Source organism: Pelobates fuscus, chromosome 8, assembly GCF_036172605.1.
Source record: "Pelobates fuscus isolate aPelFus1 chromosome 8, aPelFus1.pri, whole genome shotgun sequence".
Lineage (NCBI taxonomy): Eukaryota > Metazoa > Chordata > Amphibia > Anura > Pelobatidae > Pelobates > Pelobates fuscus.
In genome coordinates, this window is record NC_086324.1 from 124,818,489 (window position 1) to 124,845,285 (window position 26,797).

The 26,797-nt window shown below is 41.3% G+C and overlaps 1 non-coding gene and 1 pseudogene across 1 annotated transcript; both read right to left on the reverse strand.

The window, feature by feature from the left end:
* Positions 1 to 565: 565 nt before the first annotated feature.
* Positions 566 to 637, reverse strand: TRNAT-CGU (transfer RNA threonine (anticodon CGU)). Its single transcript has one exon. It is a non-coding gene; the product is annotated as a tRNA-Thr (tRNA).
* A 1,187-nt stretch (positions 638 to 1,824) lies between these two features.
* On the reverse strand, positions 1,825 to 4,230 carry LOC134570856 (ribosomal protein S6 kinase 2 beta-like; annotated as a pseudogene).
* Positions 4,231 to 26,797: the final 22,567 nt, after the last annotated feature.

Below are 26,797 nucleotides of genomic sequence, written 5' to 3' on the forward strand. Positions count from 1 at the left end.
TAATGGTGCTTGGAATAATTCTTTCTTTATAGATTTTGTGATAGTATAAAAGTATTATCCTTTAAACATAATTTAAATACCCTAACCAGCAAATTCTCTTTAATTTCAGTAATTTTAGAGTTAATACACGAATCCTAGAATTGTGAAGGACTCAGTTGCACACACAGATGCACAGATGATGCACAGATATTGCCAAATTCTGCTCAGCTAGAAATCAAAGATTTACAAAGAAACCTTTTCAATTTTCCACATCTCTAACAATCTGTAGTGCATAAACCTCTGAACCTGATACGTGTCTGCTTTATGCTTGCTGAATAACGCATGCAGTCACTTTAACTTTCACATAATATTCTGAAAACATAAAAAAATTTATAATCTTTTAGGTTGGAAGATTAGCAATACTTTTCTTTATGTGAATGTGATAAAGGTTAAACCCACATACCAAAGCTATAAATAAACCTTTAAAAAGCTTAAAACATAATACAAGGAGATTATCTAAACCAAGCGTATAAAACACAGTTGAAACCAGAAATATTTGACATTTTAGCAAAATATATCTCCGTATAGGCACGGACGGGGTTCGAACCCGTGATCTTCGGTTTACGAGACCGACGCCTTACCACTTGGCCACCGCGCCTGCGTCTGATTGTGTGATCAAAAAACAACATGAGCTTCTCACTGGCGGGATTTCACAACTGTGTATATTTATTCTAGTGTTCGATTTACTAAACAGCAGCTCGCAGACACGCAAACCGTGTGTAGTGCACACATTCGACTATCAAACATTTCTAAAAATAAAATAAAATATATATATATTTCTCGAGAACAGTTTGTAAGGAATGCACCAGCGCGGAGAAACGTTTTCAAGTTATTAAAAAAAAAAAATAAAAAAAAAAATATATATATAATACGGGAAAAAATGCTATATATTTAAAATACTGAACAAATATAACACGATATGGAAAAAAAATAATTCTGTATATTAGCCCTAGTAAGTCAATAAAAAGTGTTTTTAGCGTGTGGTCGTTTTGCATGGGTCTCAAGCAATATATATTATATTATTATATGTCTTGCTGAATATTCAGACAAAGAATGGAGTGTTCTGAATTCTATTCCATTTACCAAACTGGACATTCCATGGCGTTCTGCTATCATTAGTATTCGTCGTCCAGCCTTTTTTTTTTTTTTTTTTACTGTCCATTCCATGAAGGAGAGGCTGACAGAGTACACAGCACTTTACATGCAGGCTGAGAGCTTCCCGCCCTCTGTGTACCAATTCTCTCAGTATATGCTATTGCCAACATGCTTGTATAGCACATCCATAACTAGGTCAGTTTATTTGATCTATTATAGTAAACGCTGGCAGTGAACGTTGATGGATCCAGAAGAAAGGAGGTGAAGTCCTGTACTGATTTAATATTATACTTTTGGGTAAGGAACCAGCGGGGCTGCATATTCAGGTATTACTGAACTAAAGCAGGGCGTTTTAAAGCATTTTAAAAATTTCATTATGTTCAGTAGTGTGTTAAAAGATAACTGCTAGTAGCACAGATCTTCCTCTTAAACCATAAAACGTACATCATTCCTCACATTTTAAATTGACAAGAAGGGATATTTTAATTTTGGGGGTGTGGACAGGGGAGGGTCTTCTCTGAGAAACTTTAGTTTATTACTTACAACAATTTATGCAACTTAAATGGAAGTTAGAACAACAACACTGCATTTTATTAATGCAGACTGATTCCTAAGCACATTTATTTAAAGTATTTTTTTTTTCTTTTTACTTTTTGGAATGCAGCAAGCCAGGCATATGGCGATCTGTACACAGATTGTTAAGACAACAACATTGTGTGCTTATGGGAGAAAAGGCAGATCAATGCAGTGGCTGTGGAGAAGCTTGTTAAGGCATCATAAGTCACTATTCACAAGAGGATTGCCCTCAGCTATCCAGAGGATCCAATATCATAACTAGAGTATTGTGGAGGGCAGTTTCTTGACACGCCGCTGTGCTAGGATCGAAGATTTGATTGGCTGCAACTGAGGAGTGGGCTTAGAACTGTTTAAGGCTAAGTATGTGGCAGCCATAGAAACTTTGACCATCTGTACATCCTGCCGATTGAGTTCACTCTGAGGTAATAAATGTCTCTTTGTTATCCATTCATGATTTCAAACTTGGCATGCAGTAAGTCGGCGATGAGGATTCACGTGGAGCATACGAGTTATTAAATCCTTTGCAGAGTCAGAAACTGTGTTCCAGTTTTCCCCCTCTCAAGGTAAATGTTCCTGCCCCAATTCGAGTCAAATTTTCTTCAGGGGAGTCTTCTGGGCCATTTGCAAACGGGGTATACCCAGCCAACATGGTATACAGAAGGATGCCCAAGCTCCAAATGTCACAGCCCTCGTCATAACCATGTCGCTTCAACACCTCTGGGGCCACAAAGATAGCTGTATAACAAGGAGTCATGAGTAGCCCATTCTCAGCCCGCAGTTGCTTTGCAAATCCGAAGTCACATATCCTAATAGACTCTGGGTTACCAGATTCGTCAACATAGAGAATGTTACTGGGCTTTAGATCTCTGTGAACAGCCCCTTGGAATTGCAAATATTCCATAGTCTTGCAAATAGTCAGAAGGACGGCACTGGCTTCACGTTCAGAGAAGAATGTTTGACGCAGGATTCTGTCCAGTAACTCCCCTCCTCGCATAAGTTGAGTCATCATGTAAATGTGGTTCCCTTCTTCATAAACATCTTTCAGTGTGACAATCTGAAAGCTACGGAATCTGTTGGCGCTATATAAATCGCAATAATAATAAAAAATAATAATGTTAGGATGTTGACTATATCTCTGCAAGATTTCAGTTTCTTCTGAAGGATCTCTCTTGGACTTGTCTATAACTTTCACGGCATACTCCATGTTGGTACCCTTGTGAATGCATCTTTTGCACATAGAAAATGAGCCAACGCCGATTGTCTCACGCACATTGTATACATCACTGAACAGAACATTTTTGCTGCAAACCTTTGGTAAAGACAGCTTTGTAGAACCAACCGGTGGATTGCTTATCCTCCTGGTCAAGAGTTGGAGCCACAAAACTGAATCCATGAAACATCTGGTGGGCTCCTGCGTTGGGGGGATTCCAGGAAAGTCTTTTGGCGTTCGTGAAGTGAACTCTGTGTCAAAGTAATAAGAGTCGTCTGGCTGAGTAACTGCTAGTTTGAAAGGTGGGCTAAGCGCCCTACGATACAGTCTATTCCAATCAATTGTTGAAAAAAAGGGATGGCGTTTAATTTCTTCTGTACCATCTACGCTTGATCCTAATCTGTTTGTGGGATTCCGCTTAAAGAGAGCACGTAATAATGCCTGCACCTCATTGCTGAGAAATGGAGGCATCACGAGTTTGGCTTTTAATATTAGCGTCATTGTTTCCTTGCAGTCTTTTCCTTGAAATGGCAGGGAACCAGTCAGCTTCTCAAACATGAGAACTCCATAAGACCACCAATTGGCACTGTGCGTGTGACCTTGCCAGTTTACAACCTCAGGATTCAACTGTATTCAACTGTACCACAGAATGAGTAAGCCTCCTTCTCATGGTCTATTGATTCTTTACTCAGACCAAAATCGGTCAACTTTATGTGTTCTTCATCAAGCAAAATGTTCTCAGGTTTAAGATCACGGTAGATGATTCCTAGACTGTGCAAATGATCAAAGCCCAAAGCCAATACAGCCAAGTAGAACTTCACATCCTCCTCTATAAACATCACCTCCTTTGAAAGACGAGTGAAGAGATCACCTCCCCTCAGAAAATCAAGGATCAGGTACAGTTTACCCTCTGTTTGGAAAGCACAGTGTAGCTTCACCAAAAAAGGATGGTGTACATCAGCTAAAATATAACTTTTCATCTTGATCCTCACTCTGTCTCGCACTTTAAGAGTGGCTTTCTTAAGGACCTTCATTGCGTACAAATGGTTGTCAACACGCGGAGTTATCTTCTGTACAAAGAATACTTTGCCTAATGATCCCTGTCCGAGCACCTTGAGCAAGACAAAGTGTGATGAATCAGCCTTCTCTGAGCCTTCTTTAACATGATGCGTTATATTAATCTCCTTCACAACCACTTCATACTTATTTGCGCATTTTATTCCATCTTCTGGGGCTGCGTGTCCGTTCTCCGTTTCTTCTTCCACCAGTTCCACATCGGGCCACAGCTCCATGAGTTGAGCGAGAGGCATGTTCACGGTTCATTGCCCTGAGCTCTACAACGTTAAAGATGAACGTGAAACGTGAAAGCCTTCTCTGCAGCCAGGTCCCTGCGTTCTGATCAACGGCCGCACCTGACAAACACACCGATCCCTGTCACTGCGCTCCGAGCCGCTGTCTCTCTCCTGAGTACAGAGCCGCACTTATTTAAAGTATTTTAAAGACACAATGCAGTGGGTATTATTGGTTTAGAGATCTATTATACACTCCGATACACTAACAATATGGAGCTCATAGAAAAGAGGGTAAGTTTGATTTAGGCCAAAAATAGGTACTGTCCCTTCTAACTAGGGACAGTTGGGATGTATGGACTACAGTGGTATATTTATGTTTTATTATTCCCTTCACTAGGGCATCCAAATGCATCCCCCTTCACCATTAATTACACACTCTAAAATAAGATAATGACTGCTGACCAATCCTCTCCCCCACGTTGCCCCCAACAAAAACACGAGACCAGAAATATGGGTAAGGGCAACGGCCACAGCTTTATTAATTGTACAACTTTTTTAATGGACCAGCATTCTATCCAATTGTCAGTTGTTGGGTAACTTCCCCCAACAGACAGGTACCACTTACTTGTCCAGAGTTCGTATCCAGAGACGTCTCAGCCCATTTCAACAAGTGCCATAAAAAGGACCCTAATGGGCTAATCTTTCTGGGTATCCAAATAGTTAATAAAGCCTGGAGAGGGGGAGACCATATAAATGCAATAGGTAGGGAAGAAATGAAATGGGTACATCGTTTGGGAACTTTAGAACCAAGAGGTTTGAACATAGAATTTGACCTGTATAATTTCCTGTAAAATGGGTAATAGATTTTGCACCTTAAATTTCCTATTTGGAATCTAATTAGAATAATTTTTATTTTTTAGAATACTGTATGATAAAGATTTCTAGAGATTTTTAACTTGGTTTTTAATAAATGTAATATCTGACTGAGTAGATATGTGTAATATGTATATAATTAGCACACAATAAGATGATAAAGATATGTGTTACAAAACGCCATTTAGGCGATATGGACTTTAAGGATGAAGTCTGTAGTGAAGAGCTTTTGGACTGATATTTAGAGACTGAATTTTAAACCAATGAGAGAACGCAATGGGCGGACATATGTTAATGAGAGTGGATTTAAATGAAGACAGCAGCAGGATGGGAGTGTGATCTGAGGAAGCCGAATCTGAGGCGAAACGCGTCATCAAGCACGTCCCGTGGTTACGTCACGTAAGCCCCGCCTCCAGGAAGTGTCTGCGGTAGTGTGTTTGCCGGCAACCAAACCGAACATTTTGTCCAGAGGAGGATTAAGGGAGCTAAGTGGCACCGTTTTTATACTGTGGAATCTTGCAGATATTAAAAGTTATTTTTCGTTTACAAGCTGCTGCCGTCCTGTGTATCTTTCATATACAAAGCGGATACAGTTGGAGCAGGCTTATCTGCTCCCCACTTGTGAGTGAACCCAGAGAGAGTTTGTCTCCATATGCTATATTTACCTTACTGTATTACGCTATGTACTTTTCTTTTTATTTTCATGTATATGCACAAATAATTTGAAGCAACCAATTCGAGGTTACATACAGCTTGGTATTGTATCCACTTCAATTTTTTAATTTTGAGTTGCACTTAAGCACTGTGATATCAGTGATATCAGCACATTGGCACTTTTGTGTATGTTCACGTGTGTATTAAGTTAATACTACACTCACAATACTAAGATTGTGAATTACTATCGCACAAATATTTTACATTGGTTTTTAAAGAGATATTGCACAATTTTTTGTCTTAAAGGCACAGCGCACCCTTTTTCCTATACAGCAGTCATGTCTGCCCTTCCTTTCAATCCAGAGCAGTCCTTAACCACACCTACCTAAAAAGCCACATTCACTCCCATAGCAAAAAACACTGATACACATATATACCTCCCAACAGTTCGCAGTATATACCTCCCAAGAGTTAGGCAGTACTTTCTGCCTCCTGTTCGTCTTTTCCCAGCCCCCTGTTCTGAGTTCATACATCTCAATATTGGGAGGTATGCTCATATGTATTTTTTTTCCACACTCACAAACCATCCAAACAGAAAATCACATTCAGCTAACTCAAACACGCACTTAGCCAATTTCACACCATTACACTCAAAACCCCACACACAATCACACTCAGACAGCGCTCACACACAATTACAGTCAAACAGCTCCACACATGCATAGCACACTTAACCAACCACCACTACTTAGGTAGGGTTACCAGAACCACCATGTTTTCAGGGACACATATCACATAGACATATATATATATCACATAGACACACACACACACACACACACATATATATATAGGCAACACATGAACAGGGTTGCCCTGTAATATGTAGAAATCAGAAGAAGATGTATAAGATTAAATCATTAGGCAATGAAGAATCATACAGAATATGCATTATACATACTGCAGGACAACTCTTTATGTGTTTTCATAAATATAAGAAAATGTCCCTGAAAACATGGTGGATATGGTAGGGGGCTGTTGTAATTGGGAGAGATATGTGAGGATACAATATCCACCATGTTTTCCAGGACACATATCATTTATACAATTAAGGGATTAAATACTGTAGCATAAAACTCTCAGGCAGACCCTCCCACTTCCTTTTTCTTTGATGAGTTCTAGCAGGGGAGCAAGAAATCCGACAGAGACAACTATAAGTAGACACAACCAAACAAAAACCACCGGGACCAGAAGAAGTCCCAATCAACTGTAAACAGATAGAGACATCATGAAAGTAAATTGCCATGGCAGAATTTCATGCAAGTCACAACAGCACAGCGAATGGCACAGTGCAAACAGGCAACAAGCACCACAACATCATAGGAAATGATTAGATAAAACAGACACAATCATCAAAACATCTACCAACACTCAACAAAGAACAAGAAAAATCCCAGAGAAGCATAAGAAAAAACAAGCAGGGTGGGAAATATTTGCCTCCTGTCTTTAATAAAATGTAGAATATTGCTTCACCAAGGCTAGAATAATCCCTAATTTTATAGCAAGACAGGAGGGTTAATATTTGCTATTTTAAAACTTAGTATGGAGGCAGAAGAAAACATGAGAATGTGGATGAAAAATAGAACATACGGAAAGTCAGCTCCCTAAACCAATCCGCAGAATGGAGAATATCCGAAAGGGGCCCTCCAGAATCCAGAGCAGCGCCCTGAACCGAATGTGCACAAAGGACTTCTCCATGCCGGCAGAGGCAAAAAGCCACCGAACCCAATGAGCGACCGTAGGTGCGCAGACCACCCTAAATGGTTGCACGTAGGAAATCAGAATGTGTCCATGGGCCAAGGCATGAAGGCATAAATCCCTGTCTTCTTCCTGACAAGCAGGATGTCGCATAGAAAGCAAGGGGAACCTAACACCCGTTCTGTCGCTCCTTTCTCTAACAAGCAACTGCATCGAGGGATCCACGAACCCGATCCGGAAACTGGAGACCATCTGAAGCACCTAGGGTCTCCTATGAGAACATCCCACGGAGGAGAAAAATGAAACATCCTGCCAGCAATTGCTGAGTGTGGTAAGCAAGGAAGGACTTTTAGCCCGGGTGGATGAGGACCCGAGAAAGCAGCTCTGCTGGTCGCACATCCCCACTGCCGACCAGCCCTAGAGGAAAAACGACCACCAGAACGGAGGACCTTCATATGGGACAAACTGGGCCTTGATGAGGGATTTGTAGATCCACACGTCCTGGTTCAATTACTGTAAGAAGGCATCCCCAAAGAGCAAGCCTTTGACATCAGGTCCTAGTTCATTAGAGGCCAAGTCAGCGAGCTTGCCGTCCAATTTGTAAAGAGCTGCCTTGCTTTGCTCGATGGAAAGTGCCATATTGGCGGTGCCTAACAAGTAATTGGCACATTGAGCCCATTCACGAAGGTAGTATGGTCTGAGTCAGCAGGCCGCTGATATCCAGGAGCTTGTTTTGGGCAGAACGTACACCCTGCTCGAGGCCCTTGCGCAGGTTCTTCCTGGAACGCGTCATAAACGTGGCACACATTGGGTCACAGTCAGGGGTAAGAGCCACCTTATCCGGCAGTGTTGAACAAGGACACTCCGTCCTAAGCTTCGCCAGACTTTCTTATCCAGAGGGCGGCTAAGTCAATATCTGAGGATCTCCACAGTATGGCCAGGGGGCACCCATTCAGGGGAGCGTGGTGCTTGACCAGATGTGGGTCGAGGGGGGTTGTCCCGGAGGATTCAGAATCTCCATGGGGTCTTCAGCATGAGGAGACTGAGCATCAGTCGGGAAAAAGTTGACCATCGTCTCCATAACGTAGTTGGAGGAAACAGCGCCCGAGCTCCCAGCCCTCTATTATCTAAGATATCATAATCAGGGTCCCCCGAGAAGGTGGGAGAAGCTTGTTCGGCAATACAGAAGCCCAGTCTAGTAAACCGGGCGGCAATTTGCCTTTGACAGCAGGGGTGCCCTGGCCCTACCTGGGCCGCTTACATGAAACTCATATCCAGGTGGCAGAGAGACTGCCAGAGACAGATCCACTAGGGCCAGAGGCGAGAGAAGTAGGTTGCGAGGCAGCAGGGGTGGCATCCCTGTGGAGGGCGGCAAGCACCTTAGGTAGAGAGACTGCTATAGCAGCACACCACCAGACCTGGAGGCCTTCGGGTTCATGAAAAACTGATACTTCAGCCATAGTAGCACCTCTGAGACAGAGAAAAAAGGTACAGGTCCTTGTGGCAGAGAGAGCACGGCCGGCTTGAGGTCACCCAAGCACCATAGCATAAAGCAGTACAGCCCAACAGAAAGAGGGGGTCATCCTCGGCCCGATAGAAGACCTTATATTTTCCAGGTGAGGCCCAGTGGGCCGAGGACAGGGCTGGGGAAGGGGTGGGAGAAAGCAGGGGGTGTCACCCAACCTAACGCAGTGCACCCAAGCACCACACACACAAGGGCTATCCTGATTATTGGCAAATTGAAGACACACACCCCTCTTTCACAGGAGCACTCGTGATTGGCTGTATCACGATCTCCTGCAACCAATCCATGTACAGACAGGGAAATATATTTGTAAAATAGCAGGAAGTACACTACCAATTGAAAAAGCCGAACGGACCAAGCACCATAGAGTTCAACTTTTTCTCACACGGACACCACACCGACATGTCACACTCACTATTAATATAAACGTGCATGCATTGTTTATTTTACTTTTTAAAACTGTATTACTTCTCTTCTTGCCACAATATGTTGTAATGTGCCGGTTATTATTTGGCTTGCGACTGCTATTGGGGCTTAGCAGACCTACTGTTATAGTTATTATTATACTATTTGTAGATATTGGCCTAAAATCTCAGATGCTAACATTTGTAGCTCTCATAAGCTACCTGACAGGTGCAGCAAATTCTCACCACTTTTGCTTGAGTATTATAGATTAACGTGGATACCTTACAACATGTATTATATATTACTGGTGGAATCCTGACATGTAATTTAGTCCCCAGGCCACAATCCCGTTCATACCAATCTTGTTACTGCTTGTACGACTTGCCCTTACACGTGTTTTATATCTTGCGCTATACATAGTGGCATGACCACCTCCTTTATACTTATATTTTAATAATGTACAAGTTTTATCTGTTACCTACCTGTTCACATTGAATGTCGCAGCTTGTTAGACCATATTGATGTTTTAATCTTGACCAACAACATGAAAAGTGTGAAATCCTTGCCATGTATTTACCTCCGTTGATATACTCCTATAGGCTGTTATGTTATGCTTTTTTGTCAAGCAATTAGCATACACAGCGCGTCTTGCTGTGTTTTTATTTAACTCTCTTGATAAGCTCACAGGGTACACATGTGGCTTAGGGCACATAGTATTTATGCAATAAGCAACACTCATGCACCCACTCTGCCCCAGAGGCAATACTAACCTCGCAGGTTCAAACCATGGTAAATGCTTGATGTTTACATATATTCCTGATAATATTCCAATTGTCTACTCTACTTTTAGTGGGTACCAGCCTGGTTTAAGCTAAAGTTTAAGCAAATGTTATAGACCTTTATAAAAATTTATTTAACGAAAAAGCCGAACGGAATCGGCGAAACGCGTTTTGGACTCATCACCACTATGTATGTATTGTGATTATTTTATAGAAGTTTTTGTTGATAGAATAAATATAGATTTTTTAAATATACATACTAGTGGACTATTCATCCTGCTCAAAGAAGGGTAGAGTCACCCTAGAACTGGACTCATATACTTATATCCTTAGAGCCAAGTGACAGGCTCTTTTCAAGGTGAGAAGCAAACTATATGTATTTACATTATACCTCACTTGATTAAGGATTTCTGCAACCAAGTTTCCCTGTCTCCCTCCCCTACTCTTTATGTTTTACATGTCTCTGAGGAACATCCCATACGTGGATTCATAAGGTGTATGCCACCTTGAGTGCACAACGGCGCAAGTGATTAGAGCCAATCCATAATAGGCTCTAGACCACGTGAGTGCTTCTAATTGAAGTATATGTTTCCACTTCAAGTCTAATAGTGTTACACTATATACTCTGCAATTTTTTTTTCCTTCAGTTATTCGCACAATTATTATATCCCCAACAGTCTGGGAGTAAGTAATTCATTTTTAGCGCTACACACTTCCACTAATTTGGCACTTGTTTGTTAAAAGAGTGTTTTTTTTTCTTTGTATCTTGTTGTAATAGGAGTAGAGAGTTCCTATTTTTGTGTGAAAGCTGCTATAACCAAGAGCACCTTTATCTTTACTATCTTAAGCCCATTACATCACAGAATACTTTGTATATTAATCGATATATATATAGATAAATACATATAATTACATAAAAGATTACATTAGTATACACGTAGAATTGAAATACCTATAAATGCATATATATTAAAATTCTACGTGTATATTTAACTAACCTTTAACATAATTATGTGATTTTATTAATTAAAATTTGATTGACATGCCTGACAACAGAGAATTTAATTTGCAAGCACTATATTTGACCCTGTACATAAGGGGTACTGTTTTACTTGGGAGACTTCGCTGAACTCAAATATTAGTGTTTCAAACTGGTAAATTGTATTACAACGATGATATTTTAAGTAAAAGTGAAGTTTTTTGCATTTTTTTACAAACGAACGGCACTTTTATGGACGATATTATTGTTTTAATATGTTTTACTGTTTTAAAACAGTAATATTTGTGTTTAGTGAAATCTCCCGAGAATAACAGTACCCCCCATGTACAGATTTTATGGTGTTTTGGAAAGTTAGAGAGTCACATATAAGGCTTGCATTTCACTTTTTTGACATTGAAATTTGCCAGATTGGTTATGTTGCCTTTGAGAGCGTATGGTAGCCCAGGAATGAAAATTACCCCGATGATGGCATACCATTTGCAAAAGTAGACAACCCGAGGTATTGCAAGTGGGGTATGTCCAGTCTTTCTTAGTAGCCACTTAGTCACAAACACTGGCCAAATATTAGTTTTTTGTTTTTTTCACACAAAAACAAATATGAACGCTAACTTTTGCCAGTGTTTGTGACTAAGTGGCTACTAAAAAAGACTTTCAATACCTTGGCTTGTCTACTTTTTCAAATGGTATGCCATTATGGGGGTAATTCTCATTCCTGGGCTACCACACCGTCTCAAAGGTAACATTACTAACCTGGCAAATTTCAATTTGAAAATGGAACGTTCTATATTTGACCCTGTAACTTTCCAAAACACCATAAACCCTGTTAATGGGGGGTACTGTTGTACTCGTGAGACATCGCTGATTACAAATATGTGCATTTATGCAATAAAACCGTATTATGACATTCACAGCTAAAATGTGAGGCGAAACTACTAATTTTTTAAAAAAAAATAAAACTTTCTCACAGTTTTCTTTATTTTATTCATAATAAATTATGTTTCATATGTAAATATTTGATATAAAATAAAAGCCCTGTTTATCCTGAACAAAATTATATATAATAAGTGTGGGTGCATTTAATATGAAAGAGGTGAATTACGGTTGAACAGAAAAATAGCGCAAATTCCAGTTTTTGTTTATGTTTTGTTTTGATCAGAACGTGCACTATTTACTCCGTCCTGAAGGGGTTAACTCCTAAATGGCAGTGAATTGAGCAGTGAAACCTGAGAGGCATGATCTGTACACTAAAACTGCTTCATTAAGCTAAAGTTGTTTAGGTGACTACAGTGTCCCTTTAGCAAACACAGTTTTGAGGCATAATACCAAACACACATAGAAATACAGTGAAAATTCACAATCTAGTAATCTTGCTTCAGGGCGTCTCAAAGAATGCAGCTATTGTGGGAATGAGTCTTATACCGATCTACCTCTCTGTCCTGCAAAAGGAAAGGTGTGCAAAATATGTGGAAAGTTAAATCACTTTAACTTAACTGTAGTTCCATACGTGACAAAAAGGGTCCATGCAATGGGCAAGGAAAGCACTGTTCATGACTGCTGACCAGATTATATTCCTGTTACCCCCCAATAATGACATGACGCCTGAGTATTGGATAAGGGCAATGGCCACAGCTTCATTTGATTTAACTTTTAAACACCGACAGCATTATCACCAGCTGTTGGGGTGACTACCCATCAGACAGATAAACCGTATATTTCCAGAGTCTGTAGAGCCTGCCTTCTGCCATCAGCCCAAGCAGGCTGCAACTCCTCAAAGCCTTGTCACATGAATTATTTGCGCTGGCCAGGAACTCTGCCTTAGCTGTGACAAAAAGAAAAACAGAAACAAACAACACCACAGTAAAAGGGGAGGTAGGGAGGGAGGGAAAACCTGCTCCAAACTTTCCTTCTGCAAATGGTGAGTAACCTCCCCTCTACACCCCTTCTTATACAACAATTATATCCCTCTATATCCCACCTTTTACTGTGGGGCAGCAGTCTTGCTTACCCTTCCTTACAGTCCAGGGGATTCCTGGAAGTGTGCGATGAGATGTTTATCGATTCAGTGACACAGGAGAAGCTGAGCTCAGAGCATCAATTAAGTGTACAAGCTGCTATTACTGAAAAACTACTACACTAATAAGCGCCTATAACTCACACATTTGTTTCTTCTATATTCTATTGTATATTCTCCAACACGTGTGAAGGCTGCTGGCACTATGTCTATTTTTGAAAATAGAAAAAATTATTGTACCAACATAGATGCGGTATTTGTCCACCCATCCACGGATTCAATTAGAGCCACTGAAAGTGGTTTTGACAGTCAGGAATGTAAAAGATCTCTAATTAAAATTATGAGTCAAGGGGGGCGTGGCCGACTGCCGAGGTGGACGGACGCATGGAGTGAGAGCTCCCGGTCCGACACAGCCTAAAGCGTGGTTTACAGCAGCAATTCCACCCGACGGACATCGACACCCGGGCGTGACACCCTAACAACACCTGGCATGGCCCCTGCAAAGCAAACCAAACTTACAGACCCGATCCGCCAGACTAAACGTGACCGGCCGCGAACGGCGCAAGATGGCGGAGGTGAGGAGCTGGAAACAGTGCAGGCCGCAAATATCCACACTGAAGGCGAGGAACTGCATTACACAGACGCTCCGGTCACTGAAAAGAAGTTATTTGCCATGCTGCAAGACTTCAGATTTTCCCTGCAATCGGATTTAAAGAAGGCCACAAATGACATTAAGAAGGAGATAGCTGAGTTGGGGGAAAGAACGAACAATCTAGAAGCGCGCACTGACGATATTTGTGCTGCGCAAGATACCATGGCGGACACAGTTCAATCCCTATTGGAAGAACAACAATTCCTTAAAAGCAAAATCGCGGACATGGAAGACCGCTCACGGCGTAACAACATACGCTTTCGCGGCGTACCAGAATCCGTCACGAGAGACCAACTATCACAATTCCTCCTGTCCCTATGCAAAGCAGTGGTGCCAAACATGGCGGATAATGAATGGCTCATGGACCGAGCACACCGGTTACCGAAACCGCAAAACCTGCGGCAAGACACGCCACGTGATGTGGTAGTGCGCTTTCATTATTATACGACGAAAGACTCTCTACTGCAAGCGGCAAGAAAACTACCTAAACTACCGGACCCATACGCTACTGTACAGCTTTTTGCGGACCTGTCGGCCATGACGATGAGCAGGCGCAGAGAATTCATTACGGTCACAAAGACTTTGAGAAACAACGATATACAGTACCGATGGGGCTACCCAACAAAACTACTCGTATGGAGAAACGCCAAATCACACATTATTAATGATCCGGAAGTGGGGATGCGATTGCTGAAAGAATGGGGACTGTTCCCGCTACAAGACCGAGACGCTGCGAGCTCAAAATCGCCGAATAGACCACATGCAGAATGGCAAATGGCGGGCTCGCCACGAAAACACGTCTGAGACCTGGTACTTGCCCCGACTGTCACAAACTTGAACTTTGTCACATATGTCAACCAAAAGACACTCTGCCTTTATAATGTCACCATGATAAGTACCATGCAATACATTGGGTTGTGAGTATGACAAATATCGAATGTGTATATTATGTGAAATCTGTATGTTACACCTCAGTTACCCCAGATGAGTTCTAGGCCGTAGATAATATCCTAACCATATACGCGAATGTACAGTACGGGGCAAAATACAGACAACATGGGTGAGAACAATACCGCTTAATGACAGGCTGTTTCTCACTCGGCCCGTCTTACCGGTGCGACCCCAGGATGAGTACTGTGAGGAGGGCCGTATGCCCCCTCGCATCTCACCCACGAAGAGCGCCGACGCTCTTAATGGCGCTTTATATGTATTATAGTTGCTCGTTACTTATACCCTTTTTCTGTTCCCCCCCAAACCTCCTATGCTCTGGACTGACCCCACAACGCCCAACAAGAGGTGCAAGTGTTCCCACTAAACCCCAACGCCAGTCGGCATTACAACAGGACTATGGGTGACTCCCTGATAATATTTAATCTAAATGTTAAAGGTCTCAATAGCCCACATAAAAGAAGAATGGCGATGGTAGAGATGTCCAAATCTAAGGCGGCCATTGTTAGCTTACAGGAAACGCATTTTTGTGTTAAAAACCCACCCAAATTTTATACCAAACACTACCCCCAGAGCTACGATGCAATGTCCCCCACTAAGGCCAAAGGTGTCTCTATATATTTTCATAAAGATTGGGTATTTACTCCATCCCAACAATTCGCAAGTCGCGATGGGAGAATACTGATATTAGTAGGCTCTCTAAATGGCCTGCTGATGACGATAGCATCTATATATGCGCCTAACGTTAAACAACAATCCTTCCTCACTAAGGTTTTCCGCAAGATAGATAGCATGAAAATGGGTCACACAATTATATGTGGGGATTTCAACTGCGCCCCAGACCCTGAGGTCGATATACAAAGGGAAGACAATAAATCACCCCAACTTCACTCAGTCTCCCTGGGTCGACACCTTAGGAAATTATTGAATGACCATGACTACTACGACACTTGGAGAGGCCTTAACCCGAGTGGCAGAGACTACACATACTACTCTGCAGTCCACAGGACATACACGAGGATTGACCTCTGCCTACTAGACATTAAAACACTACCCTTTGCCACCAAGGCGTCGATAGGTCCGATTACTTGGTCCGATCACGCTCCACATATAGTGACTATGCGCATACCATACCCAGCTAGAGGTAGAGGCACATGGCGACTGAACGAGGGGCTACTGGACGTGCCGGTCCACCTCCAGAGGCTTCAAACCAGAGTAGTGGAGTATTTTATGACCCATGCAAAATGCCCGTCGTCCACTACCATGCAATGGCTGGCCCATAAGGCGGTCGTGAGGGGCGAACTGATTCAAATGGGAGCTAGGGCCAAGCGAAGTCAAAAAACGCTGCTAGAAAGTACAGAGCAGGACCTGGCTAAATTAGAGGCCATCCACAAAGCAAACCCAAACAAATCCACACACAAGAAACTGATGATACTCCGCAAGCAGCTACACAACCTCCACCTAGCCACAACCGAGCGCCACTTACGTTTTTTAAAACAATCACACTACATATTAGGTAACAAGGCGGGTAGACTGCTGGCAAGGAAAGCGAAACAAATAAAGTTACAATCTAAAATCCCTTACATAACCTCAGATACAGGGGATAAACTGTATAACCCCCAAGATATAGTAGACGAGCTAGCAAAATATTATGCCTCTTTATACCAACTAGAGACCAACTCCACTACACATCAACCTACAGATGACGAAATTTCCAGTTTTCTAGATAAAGCACCTCTACCTAGACTAACCCAGGCGCAATGCACTCAATTAGAGAGCCCCTTCACGCAAGACGAAGTAGAGACCGCGATCCTCTCTTTGCCCAAACACAAAGCCCCCGGTCCTGATGGACTATCCAACTATTATTACATAACACTAGTCAAACAACTAACCGGACCCCTCACATCGCTGTTTAACCATATCATAGATGTAGGGATTATGCCCAAAGAAATGTTGGAAGCACACATTGTAACTCTCCCCAAACCCAACAAACCCCCCACACAATGCGCAAACTTACGCCCGATCTCCCTTTTAAATGCGGATACCAAATTGTACGCCAAGTTACTTGCCTCCAGGCTAAAACAGATACTTCCGGACTTGTCACCGACAAGTAGGTGACAACACCAGACACTTCTTAAACCTGGTAGACTGGGCAAATGCCTCGAAGCAAGCGGGACTTCTACTCGCGCTCGATGCAGAGAAGGCATTTGACCGTCTACACTGGAGATACATGCTACTCACACTTGCTAAAATGGGGTTCCCACCGACCTTTCAATCTAGCATAATGGCCCTGTATCAAAACCCCTCAGCCAAGGTGTTTAGCACTGGTTTCGTATCCAAAACATTTGACATTTGTAATGGGACCCGCCAGGGCTGCCCACTTTCCCCTTTAATTTTCATCCTGTGCTTGGAACCATTGGTCAGAATCGTTAAACAGGACTCGTCTATTCATAGGTTGCACACCCCAGGGGGTACCAAAAAACTTGCTCTATTTGCTGACGACATCTTGCTATTCATTACCAAACCAGAGTCTTCCCTGCCCTCTCTCTTAAACCTGCTGAAAGACTATGGTTTGGTGTCATACTACAAAAACAATATAGCCAAAACGCAAGCTTTACCGATAAATCTACCAAAAGATGTAGCGGACAAGCTGACGTCGCACCACTCTTTTGACTGGCGCACAAACTCTATACAATACCTGGGAGTTAAACTCACCAAATCCCCTCATAAATTAACCAAAGAAAATCATTACCCTATGCTTAAACGCATCACAACTACCCTCGCCAAATGGGTGGGAATGGAGGTTTCATGGCTAGGTCGTATCAACTTGGTTAAAATGATGATCATGCCACATATCCTGTATCTCTTCCGAACCCTGCCTATTTCCCTGCCAAGTTCATTGCTCAAACAGTTCCAAAGCACCATCAATGCACACGTATGGAAGAGAAAACCCCCAAGAGTAGCCAAAGGATGTATGGGTCTCCCATACAACAGGGGAGGGTTAGGCGTACCCGACATTACAGCCTACTACAAAGCATCCTTTCTGGCACAGGGGATAAGGCTCATTAGAGAATATAATTCACCCCACGTCCCATTATGGATGTCTTTAGAAAATGCATGCCTGGACACAAAAGACATTGTTCACTATTTATGGACATGCGCAACGCCTCGGACATCAGCGGGCCCGAACCTTCACTGCTCGAGCATCTTGCTCAGGGCGTGGAGGATCTGGTGCCCTCTGGTGTTGGACCCAACACAACTTTTCAAAAAGGCTCCGCTATCAACACTGGCAGCCTACTCCCCAGACATACAGGTAGGAAAATGGATGGCTAAAGGAGCCAAGGCGGTGGGTGACCTTATGACAGGGGGTGAAATAAAACCTTTTCCAGAACTACAAGTCAAACTAGGACTAGACTCGAGAGACCTTTATCTGTACTTAAGAATTAAAAACATATTACAAACCCGCAGCAAACAGACACTATGCGGACAGATAGACCCTGCATTCACTCCAAGCCAAATATCGCTGTCCAAATTTGCAAAACCCCTTTCCTTATGTTACAACGCGATCACCACCAACAATATCCCTGACAAACTGCAATACATGACGAAATGGGAGAGGGAGCTAGGATATCAAGTCCCCCGGGAGGACTGGCAGGTGGCAATGAAAAACACAAAAAAAGCTTCGAGTGGCCTCTCATTGTGGGAAGCCTATTGTAAAGTAAACATGAGGTGGTACTTAGTCCCACAGAGGTTAGCGGGAATGTATACAGGTGTTACGGACATGTGCTGGAGATGTGAGGCAAGCACTGGTAATATGCTCCACACCTTCTGGTCATGCCCCTCTTTGCAAGATTTTTGGAAACAAATCCAAACCTTAATCTCTCATAAGACGGGTTTCAACGTACCCCTACGCCCAGAAAACTATCTACTCCATACTATACCTGACCTTAGCACACACCCCCACAAAAAGGTGGTTTTAAATATACTTACGGTAGCGAAAATAGCAATAGCCGGTAACTGGAAATGCAAGCAAGCCCCTCAATTGGAAGTGGTAACAGCCAAATTGGATACAATAAGTGCTTATGAGAAGATGGCATATAAACTGTCAGGGCGTTTGGAAAAATATGAACAAGAGTGGGCAAGCTGGCTGACCTCTTAAAAAAAAAAAAAAAAACACATGGCGAGATAAGACACGAAGTCCAGGTGGACAAAAGAGTAGTATAGTGTGCGTTCACACTAATATGTTCTGCACAACAACCTGCTATGCTACTACACTTGTACTATTGTGTATTATTGTGTAAGAGTCCAGGGCTCCCCCCCACCCCTCTCCCCTCTTTTCTTCTGTACCCCATCCCCCACCCCAGTTAGTATAAAATTCCTTAAACTACACTAAAACTGTTGAATGCATCACATTAAGTTCTGTATGTTGAAGACTGTAAATGATATGTACGCACAATGTTCTTATCTATGTATCGTACCTTACATGCTCTGATATGTGTTGCAGATATGCATAAATAAAAACGATAAATGAGAAAAATTATGAGTCAAGAAATCCGAATTAAATGGGAGGTAGCTACCTTGGAAAAATATCTTAGAGAGAATATCTCACCAAGGGGCTTAAGATATACTAAATATCCCACTTTTGATCTTGATGAACTTGAGTTCATGGATGAGTGGACTGAAATGTTGGATTCATTTGCTCTGAAATCTATGTCTTTAATTGTAAAAAGAAGAAATGTGACTGGTAAAATTGGACAAACAAATTAACAATTTGCAGGAGTTGTTAGTAAAAAATACGGAATGTGAGGAATATCAATCAATAGTTGGTGAAATTCAGGATATTCTGAATAAAACAGAAAGAGAAACCATATAAATCAAAAAAAGAAATATAAAAGGGATAGATATGATTTTGACCACAATCAGGTCAGATTGTACCAAAAATCCAAACGCGAGAATATGAGGGATGTATATCCCCATGTATCAAGTGATAAATATAGGAGTAATCCCTACAGACAACCATATAGGGACAACAGAAACACACTATCTAAAAACGAAATAGTCTACCGCCAAAATATAGCTAGTAAAAGAAAACCATCTATCAGAAAGAGAACAGAATGTCCACCTACTCCCCACCTTGATTTACAACACAAAGATAGGCAAACAAGGGACAGGATAGAACACCCATCCACCTCACACCAAGATTCAAGACGACCCATAAGGTTGGATCATAAAGAGAAACATCAAAAACCTAGATCCCCCATTTCTCATTACAATAGTAGGAAACCCCACAACCTAACTATTACTCATAATAGGGTCAGTGCTTTAAATAGAGAACCCGAAATTTTTTTTCAAGACGAGAGACTCAAAGACAAGCACAAGAGTATAGCCCCCACGTGGAGAAGATCTGCATACCCCGACTCCCCATACAAGAGAAGAAGGAGTGTAGAGGAAGGGGAACTATAGGAGGAAAGAGAGTTAAGAAGAGCAAAGAAGGATTGGACACATCAAAATCATTAATTTTCAATTTATCCAGTAAAATATTGACTAAGGCCCAAGATTCAGTTTTGAACAAGGGATTAAAGTTTGTCCCAACTAAAGAATTGGACAAATTTGATATGTATGTGGATTTGAATAAATTCAAGAGACAACTGTGTTTGAAAAAATGTTTTTTGAGAAAGGATAGACATTCCAATGAAGAAACCATACAATCTGAGTTTGTTCATACAACACTCAGAGAAAAATCTGTATTTTTTCCACATAATTTCATCTCTTATGAAATGATAAGCTTTGAAAAAGCAGTCGTGCAAGAAATCAATAATATTAACATTAAAGCACCCAATAGGAATCTAAACAAAAAAGAGTGGCTAGCCTTGAAGGAGTTACAAAGAGATCACAGTATAGTGATCAAACCTGCGGACAAGGGGGGAGGTATAGTCGTTATGGATGTTGATAAATATCTCCAGGAGGGTATGAGGTTGGTGGGCGATGTGACCACCTACCTCCGACTCCCTGGCAATCCAGCTCTTGAGATAGAAATGAAATTTAGGAATTTTTTTGAGGAAGGCAGAGACAAAGGAATCCTAAGTGATCAAGAATATAGATATTTGAATATTCTGCATCCAAGGGTCCCAGTACTGTATCACCTCCCTAAGATTCATAAACATTCCACTGTTCCACCAGGCCGTCCGATAGTCTCTGGAATTAATTCAATTTCCAGTAGACTATCGGAATATATCGACCACTGTCTCCAACCCCTTGTCCTCCAGACCCCAAGCCATCTGAAGGACACTATCAGTATACTCCAAACTCTACGAGATATAACGTGGAAGGAGAGCTACATATTAGTTACGGCTGATGTTAGCTCTCTTTATACAATCATTCCCCACAGTAGAGGAGAGGAAGCAGTAAGGTTCCATTTGGAAAAGTCAGAGTTATACCACCAGGACCAGATAGACTTTGTTGTCCAAGGTATACACCTTATATTATGCAACAACTTCTTCTGGTTCTCAAATTAGTTCTACTTGCAGACCTGCGGTACGGCGATGGGAACGAGGTTTGCACCCAGTTATGCGAATCTTTTTATGGCCCTATGGGAACATGTTTTTATTTTTGATAACGCAGACTGGTGTGCAAACCTCCTATCGTCGTTATATTGACGATATTTTCTTTGTGTGGGACGGCCCGGAACAGAGCCTTAAGATGTTTCTGGCATATTTGAACTTTAACAATTGGGGGATCAATTTAACAGTAGACTACAGTAAAATGAATGTAAACTTTCTGGATCTGACCATTTATATTGAAGAAAGTGTTGTAAAAACTAAAACTCACTTCAAGTTGGTGGATGTCAATAATTATATAGACCTACACAGCTGCCATTTCTCGCCTTGGCTCCTAAATATCCCAAGGTCCCAGTTCCTTCGAATACGAAGGAACTGTACTGACATAACAACATACAACACCCAAGCGGAGAAACTAAAGAGCCGCTTTATAGAAAAGGGATACAACAACAGCAGCCTACAAAACACAATTGAGGAAGTAAAGTCCCAAGATAGACTGCCACTTTTGGAATATAAGGACAAAAATGATAATGGAAGTGAAAATATTCCCTTTATATGTAACTTTAACTCAAAAAATAAGCAGGTGAAAAAAATCATTAAAACATTTTGGCCACTCTTAAGGGCTGATCCTCTACTGTACAATTTACTGCCGGAACAACCAAGAGTGATATATAGGGGAGCTCCAAGTTTATCTTCAAAGCTAGTCAAAAATCACATAAAGAATAACAATCAACCCAAAACTTTCTTGCATAAAGATGGTTTCTTCGGTTGTGGAGTATGTATAGCATGTAGGCGGACAAGTAGCGTCAAGAGACATGTAACCACCTTTAAACATCCACAAGGTAAAAAAGAATATACAATAAAAAGTTTGATTACTTGCTACACCAAGCAAGTAATATACCTACTTAAGTGTACATGCAACTTATATTACGTAGGAAGGACAAAACGGTCACTGTATATAAGGATAAACGAGCATGTCCGAAATATTCAGAAAGGATTCATGCAACACAGTGTTTCGGCACACTTTAAAGAACATCATGGCAGTGACCCACAGCACCTAACCTTCCTTGCAATCCAGAGGGTTCATTTGAATTGGAGGGGAGACGATGTAATCAAAAAATGGGACAGGCAGAGATGCGGTGGATTTTTGATTTGAACACTTTGGCCCCACAGGGTCTGAACGCAGACTTTGAATTGTGTCATTTCTTGTGATCCACCGCATCTCTGTTTTGCCTTATGGTGTATCTGACACACTGTGTATAGTTTCTTGTCTCTTTTTATATATTTTTCACATTTTTTCTATATATACTTTTTTATATTTTTATATATTTTTTATATTAGTTTAGTGACCCTGCAAAAGCAAAATGTAGTGTTTTGAGTCATGGAGTTATGTTTGTTCTTCTTTTCGATAATTGCACTTTATTCCTGTACATATATGGTAATATTCCTTGTCCTTTTTTCCCTATGTTATCTATGGGTTATCAAATGAGAGTGTATTGAATTTGGGACATTTTTCGCTATATTTTGAACACAATTTTGCCAAGTATGATGGGAGTGATGATTTTGCCGCACAGGAAATGAGAGAACATTGCGGCCGCAATGCATTCTGGGCAATGTAGTTCCGCCCATCCGTCTGCAACACATAAACGATTATGTGAAACCAGGAAATCAACTGCAGGTGGAATAGCTGTGAGGGGGAGGAGTTAGACGGACGGACAAACTCCAATAGGATCAAAACTGAAAGGGGCGAGTAGCAATGATGACGTAAATACCGGAACCAGGAAGTAAGACTATGCCGATTGAAAAAGCCTACAGGATAGGTGAAACGCGTTTCGGAGGATCCACACACTTTTTATTTGAATTTTAATGTGTTTACTTTTTAACTTTATTAAATTAGCACTTTTTTGTGCATTATTTTACCAAACAACTGGATCCAGTCTTCAGTGTTGCCAGGTTCCAAAGGGAGTTGTCACCCATATTTGACACAATACTTATATACTCAGAGCCAGTTTTGAAAGGCTCTGAGCCAGGTGAGCATATTCTGTAATTTTTACAACTTTGCTCTGCACTTACAGATCTCACTTAGAGTGTATATTCTTTTGTGTCTCCTTTTCTTACAACACACATTGGAAGCACAACCTCTGAGAAGATTCAAAAAGGGGGGTGTATGTTACCCTAAAACATACTTGCTGAGGAGTTTAGAGCCTGTTTTCTAAAAAGGCTCATAAGCATGTGAGTTTGTTATTTTGCATTTAATTCTACTCACTGGTTGAAACAACTCTGCACTATATAGCCTTTATTTTGTTTCTTTACATGAAAATATATGTGACCCAGTTGAACTGTCCAATTAACTCAAATAGGATGAGTTTATTTTATTATATAGCGCTGCACTACTGTCCCACAGAGTGGTAGAGGGTCTTTTCACTCTCTATCTTCTCTGTGTGTTCTTATTGTACTTTTCCAAAATAGAGCTGGCTTTGACCAATATTCAAGTAGGCTCAAAACAATCTGTAATCCCCGAAATCCCCCAGATCCATATGGTGATACACAAAATAAGAGACATCCACGTCATGGACCACCTCACGGCACTGGTGAGAGGTACCATAAAAGCATATAAAAAGGTCTGGGAACCCTGGAAGGCCACTGATAGAGAGAACTGAGGCAAGAGCAGAACAGAGGGCATCGCCACCATTAACCAACCCCAAACGTAATCCAGACGAAACTCCGATCTCCGTCTGAGGCCCCCCCACCCCCTTCCCCTCTCTATCCGTTACTCTCTTTTCTTATGTGTTATCGGGAGAATTGGAGACCTCGATTTGATGCCATCCACTACGAGCGGAAGGCGACCAAAACAGACAAAGCATTATACTAGGGTCTCCACTCTTCTAATTAGTTAATTGTACACTGTATATTTGTCAACATGTGACGCCAACAACAGTACACCTAAGCTTGAGACAACGAGGATAATACTGTAAGAACCGCATCACACGATGTATACTTGTACTCGACAGTAAAAATGTATGTACTGTGTTATGCATATTTAACCACCAAAGAGCGATGTAACGACACACCAAAAATAAAAGAATTTAAAAAAACAAAAAAACTATCTGTAATCAAGTTTAAGCTGGACACCGGGTCCTCAGTTAACACCATCCCCCTATATGAATACACCAATCTGCTCGCAATGACAGTACAAACACACCTGACCATAACAAAGCACTGTCTACCCCACACCTACATTTTACAGAACCAGGTAAGGATGCCAGATAAAGCCCAGAATTATCCTGGATCTGTGATTATACAAGGGTGTATGTAAGTGGATCGCTGCCCTTATTTTAAATATATTTATATATAATAAATGTGTATTCATGCAATGTTACCCTGTTTAATGTAGTCCTAACGTTTTATAAGTCAATGATTGAATACATATGGCATGCTATCCTCAGTTTGATAGTTTATTCATGTGATGTTTAATTCCTTTAATCTGTTTTCCTCAAATACAAGATAATGTTGTACCTTTTAAATTGTTTAAAAAAAATAAAAAAGGACAGAGGTAGTATTCTCATATTATACAAACACAATAGGTGGAGCAATTTGTATACTTTCCTCTCTGTTCCACTCGTCCACCGGCGTTACATTCCAATTGGAATGTACACTACTTATAAAGACCTACATGGACTCAGGAACATTAATAAAGCCAACTGAAGAAGCCACGCTGGGCGAAACGCGTTTTGGCGATGTTATATACCTTATAGATTTTATCTGCATTTATTTTTATCTGTATACCAATACATTTTTGTTTTTTACCCATTTGGATTTCCGGCTATTCACTGCTGGGAGGTGACTATTACAAGCATCCAGACCAAGCATTTAAACCAGGTATCCAGGCATCCAGACTACACACAGAGGGATTTGGATCACCCAAAAAAGACCCTAAGGTCATCCACACCAGAGCCAGGTTCAATATATGGCTCTACTCTTGTGAGTGCATTCTTTATATGTAGTATCTCTATATAATATTGTGAGTTATCTGCACTATTGTATACCCCTCTGTCTTTGCAGCATTGCTCAACCGATTGAATAGAGAGGAAAGTATACAAATTGCTCCACCTATTGTGTTTGTATTATATGTATTTTTCTTGTTGGTATAGGGGATACCACACAGGTGTTTAGGGCATTCTATCACTATTATATATACACCACTTGTATTGTTTTTAGTATTCTCATATTTGTTGTAAACTAACCACCTGTCAGAAATGCATGCTTCATTCTCATTGGTTACGCCTGTCAACCAAATAACTGTCAACTGAATGACAGCATTCATGCTGTATGTTTGTACAAGTTTAATATAAGTTTGCATGTTTAACTAAAGTTTACCGGTATCCTGAGCATCCGTATATGCCTCACTGAAGAGCATGAATACTACACTAATATTACATCCTGACTCCCAGCATCATGGCTCTCAGTACAGGGTGGCAAGGGAGCTGTGCACCCAGCGCAGGGTATCCTCGCCACCTGTACCGCTGTCTGTTTAGTTAAGTAGGTTGAGCAGGCACTAGCTGTACAGCACCACCGTCAGTAGGAAGGTGTCTGCTCTGTCGAGAGCAGGTTGCTCTGTACAACCCCTGCCACCTGTCAACTGGGGCAGACTGCCACCTGGTTAGCATGCCACTGCAGTGGAGCTCTGTGATAATTGTTATACAAAATGCACATTACTCTGATGTAGAGCTGTAGAGCGGTGGTTCACTACTATGCACATTAATATGAGCATAGGTGTGCACAGCCTATTGTGATGTGGGATTATTAAAAAAAATCCTTATTGTACTTGTATTGAATTATTGCACTAACTCCATTTTAACTTTATACTGTGACAATCCTCCATTTTGTCCTCCTAACCTGACTTCTTCAATCCTCCATTTTGTCCTCATAACCTAACTTGTTCATTTTAAAACTACCTTACATGACAGAATTTCCCAGCACATCTAATACAATAGACAAAGACTGTATTTTCTATAAAGACATGATTAACACAGGAATTGCTGACTTTTCCTTAAACTTGCAACATAGTATAATTTGAAGGCCATGAGAACACAGTAGTAATGAAATGTTCTATTCATAAGAGACCTTGCACCTGGCCACGAGGCCTGAGATCACCGACCGTGTAAAATGACGCTCAAGACCCCCTTGTCCCCACCCGTGTCCAGAACAATCCCACCTCTTGGTGGGTGGACACGGGACTAACCACTTAGTTTTCGAGCCAATTAACAATATTGATAGGTGGACATTGACATAGCCACTTAACACTTAATCCAATTAATGATGCTTATTTACTGATATTCTAATAATCAATGATGACGTAAAATGTCTCTTAAAAGGGCCTGCGCGTCCGCTTTTTAATCACTTGCCAATAAATTTTCTCGAAG